The 4,930-nt window shown below is 36.9% G+C and overlaps 1 long non-coding RNA gene across 1 annotated transcript; it reads right to left on the minus strand.

Annotated features, from left to right (window-relative positions):
- Window positions 1-583: 583 nt before the first annotated feature.
- LOC309490629 lies at window positions 584-1,580 on the minus strand. Its single transcript, XR_014202785.1, has 3 exons — window positions 1,285-1,580; window positions 980-1,151; window positions 584-725 (listed from the first exon to the last, which is right to left on the minus strand). It is a non-coding gene; the product is annotated as an uncharacterized lncRNA (long non-coding RNA).
- Between the last annotated feature and the right edge of the window lie 3,350 nt (window positions 1,581-4,930).

The raw sequence follows: 4,930 nt of genomic DNA on the forward strand, positions 1-4,930 counted from the left end.
TTAATGTAACAAAATGTATATTCAAATAACAATAGTTTTGACATATATATATATATATATACACACACACAACACTTTCCAAAACACATTTCGAATGTTTAATTTGAAATGTCTGTTCTCTGTTTCCATCAGGCGCTACAGGCATTTGGCTTACAGAAGCTTTGTCAGTTGGTGCTGGGGCTATCTAGGCAGAAAGATCAGAGTTGTAATACTATCATGCGTTGTCCTTTGTATACGGCAAAAATTCCCAGATGCGGAAAGCAGCTATGTCGGATTCAAACTGCCCCTTGACTAAACCTCGACACATGCTCAGCAATGGCCTCCTCCAATGAAGGTCTGTCATACTGTGTGCATAGACTGTCAGGCACGCACTGTCATTTTATGCAGCTCCTCCATGTAGGGAAAAGGATCTGGCAGAACCTTTTCAAAAAGCAGTGTCATCAGTTCGTAGACGTAGCCTGGAATGTTTTTTGACAATACTGTAAATTAAGTTCTATGCACTTTGTGTGTATTGTATTTAGTGTTTTTTTTTTTTTTTTTTGTAAATTACTAATCAAAACATCTATTCAACCTTACAGTACATTGGGTTGGATGTCACTGGTTTTGTGGTGTACAATCCTTTTTTAGCCTTGGGGAACAAAAGTCTGTACATTGGCTTTCCAGATGATGTAGTAGCCTTTGGACGGTTTGAATTTTCATTGAAATGCATGCCAGCCAAATACAACCTAAAACAGCAAAAAAAAAAAAAAAACATGTAGTTACTAAAAAGTAGGAGTGACACAGTGTTATTATTTTTTCAAGAAAATATAAAATAATACGAAATGACAAAGCATTCGAAATGTTATAACTGCTTTTCAAATTATTTTATAGCTTATGCTAGGCTTCCTGTATTACATACAATTATGAAATAATAGGACTTTATGGTTCATTAAATGTCAATAAGATGATTCTACATGGGCTACAACTTTACATTGCATACCTGCACAGCATTCCAATAAAAGGAAATACCACACTTTTGGGGGCAAAGCGTAAAATAACACTGTGAAAGGCCTCCAAGGATGAGGTCTGGAAGTGAGGGCTGAGCTTTGCTACATCTTTGAGGACTCTGTTGTTAGTCAGCACCTTTTCGACTCTGTAAAGTGGTTTTGAACCTGGAATAGTAGTATGTATTAATTTGTGTGTAGGATAATGGAAACAGTATTAGCACTGTGGGACACACAGATGAACAACAGTCAGCCACTTTGATCGGTAATGGTAATAATATGAAATATATTATGCACTCACCAGGTTTGAAGTGTTTAATGCTGCCCTTTGACACTCGATCTGAATGTTCACATTGTGGGAATAATGGATCATCATGGATGTGAACATCCTGTATGTGATTGATGAGGGACTTCCACTTGGCTACCTTCTCTGGTCCTGAAGTAGAGGATGCTGCAGTCCAATAGAGATGGTTTCTTATGCTGTGCTGCCACTTTTTCACTATTGAACAGTCCTTGTCTCTGGCAATTTGCTCTATTTTCTTTGACAACCCTAATCAATTGTAATACCAAAAAGAAATATTGTTTATGTAATGTAAAAAAAACTGTATATTTATTAACATGAACAAACTTTTACATCTACTGCAGTCAGATCCACTCGTGTTCACTCAGAAGGAATCACTCACATTTTCTGTGCACTTGTAATGACACATCAAGGATGTGGATTTTTTTGTAAACAAAAAAAAACGTTTTTCATTATTTGAACAAAAATGAGACTGATTGAATATGTAAAAATATAAACACACAAAGCAGAGAATAAAACAAACTTTTAGGGAAAAAATATAGGCCTATTAAGCTACAACAGAATTGGTTAACATTAACGAAAGCAAAATATGTAAAAATACATTTCAAACAAACTAAAACAAAACAAATTTGTGGCCGAGCGGTAGGCTATAACTTACGTTTCAATAATTCAGATGACACGGGTTCTAATCCCGAACAAACATGGGCTTCTTTTTTATTATTAATGCAGAGAGATTTGATAGTTCTAAAATATTGCTACACCATATTGTTTTTTTCTCCTATAGCCTATATTAAATATTTTATATTTATAAAATAAAATTACCATTAATTTCCATTTTACATTAGGGACAATTTTTATCCAACAGAATGGCTGAATTAACATCTGCATAATAATAATAATAATAATAATAAATAAATAAACAGCACAAGGTCTTGTAAAAACACTTTTTTTAATAATTTTTTCGACACATAATTTCGAGACAGTAAATTGCCAATGTTAAAAAACATAAGCAAATAAAAAAAGAATATAACAAACTTTTAAAACAGAGAAAATAGTAGACCGAGGTTATTCAGACGATAGCTCTGTGGTCAATGCATTAACAATAGCCTCTCGGAGCTTCAAACGATCTGAGATCGAATCTCAGTGTAGCCGACAGTGTTTATGTTTTTCCATTCTTGATGCTTAAATATGCATCTGTTTATTAAAGTCAATCATCTTGTTTAATTATCAATTTACAACACAAATTTGCTACATTCCAGTTGAGCCGCTGCAAAGACGACACATCTGATGAAGGAAGACCGTCAGCCGATTGCACCAGAAAATGAAGATGATGAAGCTCGTCTTTAATCTGCTAAATTATTTTTTGTGTGTGTGTGAATCATTCACGAGATTGAGATGACTGACAGTTATACCCGGCCACAGCAACGGAAGACATTTTTCAAAACAGATCGAACAAATCAGAAAAAATACTTTCAATACAGTATTGCTTTCAATTAAAAAATAAACAATGAAAATGTAAAAGAAAAAGAAAATTAATTAAGTTTGAAAACCCATCGCACATTTCAAGGTATGAATAAAGTGTCGGAACAGTTTATTTATTTAAACAGGGTTGCATCGATAGAGTTTATTCCCTTTGTGATGCAAAATAAGAAACACAGAATCTTATTCTTGCAACATTTTAAATTTATATTGTCAAAGAAATTGCAGCTAAATTAAAAAATTTAAACGGCATAAATTAAGAACAGGCGTTTTTCTTTGCCTCTCTCGCGCTGGATATTTTTTTAGTAAGTTTGGTCTCCCTCACTGCGCGCGGCGGGTCTTTCTCGAAATTAAGCATTTCAGCGTAAAAAAACACCATACAGCTGATAATACTGTATATGTCGCTGTGTGTCATCCACACAAATCACGAAGAAAAAACTGTAACAAATAGCTTTTGTTCCTTCAAAGATACAACATGCCTTGGTGAATTCACCTTACAATAAAACGAGGTGGGTCGCGAATTAAAGAGCTCTGTATCGGCTAAATTGAAATTGTGTGTGGAAAACCTTTAAATACAATCAATAAAACTACAATATATAATTTAATAAGATATAGGGCCTACTGTACATAGGCTATGGACTTTTGGAGATTTTGAGATTAATCCTTAAAAGAATTTTGCCTTTGCCTGCTCATCAGGCTGGCTCCGACACTCTCCATATGAAAGACGGAACATTAACACCTCTGTCCTGCACCCCCACGATAAAGCAACTATTGCCTTCTCCAAACCCCCCACAGGCTAGCTGAGTTTGCAAAACAAAACAAAGAGTTTGCCACTCGTCGTGGTGTGCCAAAACACTTAATTATAAACTTCAATATTTCATTCAAAACAATCTCAAAACGCTTTGTGACATTTTGAAAAACCGTGGATGCATTACTGCCACTGGAACCCAAAATTTAGAACGTACCATGTAGTACTTAGTACTTACCTTATCACATTGTATTGCAATGACACTTAAATGTCAGGGCAAATATACTGTGTAATTAAAAGTTTTTGTAATTTTTTTTTATAAGAGTAGCCTACCTTTCTCTGTAATTACTGTGCAAATAGTGTTGTTTCGTATTGTTACATAGTAAGTAGTGTTTGTTACCCATTTCAACTGTGTAGTTACAAGGTAAGTGTAACTCCTGCGGGCTGTAAATTAAAGTGGAGCTTGTTACCCCCTTGTTCTGTGTAGTTACAGGGTAAGTGTAACTCCTGCGGGCTGTAAATTAAAGTGGAGCTTGTTACCCCCTTGTTCTGTGTAGTTACAGGGTAAGTGTAACTCCTGCGGGCTGTAAATTAAAGTGGCGCTTGTTACCCCCTTGTTCTGTGTAGTTACAGGGTAAGTGTAACTCTTGCGGGCTGTAAATTAAAGTGGAGCTTGTTACCCCCTTGTTCTGTGTAGTTACAGGGTAAGTGTAACTCCTGCGGGCTGTAAATTAAAGTGGCGCTTGTTACCCCCTTGTTCTGTGTAGTTACAGGGTAAGTGTAACTCCTGCGGGCTGTAAATTAAAGTGGAGCTTGTTACCCCCTTGTTCTGTGTAGTTACAGGGTAAGTGTAACTCCTGCGGGCTGTAAATTAAAGTGGAGCTTGTTACCCCCTTGTTCTGTGTAGTTACAGGGTAAGTGTAACTCCTGCGGGCTGTAAATTAAAGTGGCGCTTGTTACCCCCTTGTTCTGTGTAGTTACAGGGTAAGTGTAACTCCTGCGGGCTGTAAATTAAAGTGGCGCTTGTTACCCCCTTGTTCTGTGTAGTTACAGGGTAAGTGTAACTCCTGCGGGCTGTAAATTAAAGTGGCGCTTGTTACCCCCTTGTTCTGTGTAGTTACAGGGTAAGTGTAACTCCTGCGGGCTGTAAATTAGTGGAGCTTGTTACCCCCTTGTTCTGTGTAGTTACAGGGTAAGTGTAACTCCTGGGGGCTGTAAATTAAAGTGGAGCTTGTTACCCCCTTGTTCTGTGTAGTTACAGGGTAAGTGTAACTCCTGCGGGCTGTAAATTAAAGTGGAGCTTGTTACCCCCTTGTTCTGTGTAGTTACAGGGTAAGTGTAACTCCTGCGGGCTGTAAATTAAAGTGGAGCTTGTTACCCCCTTGTTCTGTGTAGTTACAGGGTAAGTGTAACTCCTGC

The sequence above is a fragment of the Leuciscus leuciscus genome (assembly GCF_965113295.1).
Source record: "Leuciscus leuciscus genome assembly, chromosome: 25".
NCBI classification, from domain to species: Eukaryota; Metazoa; Chordata; class Actinopteri; order Cypriniformes; family Leuciscidae; genus Leuciscus; species Leuciscus leuciscus.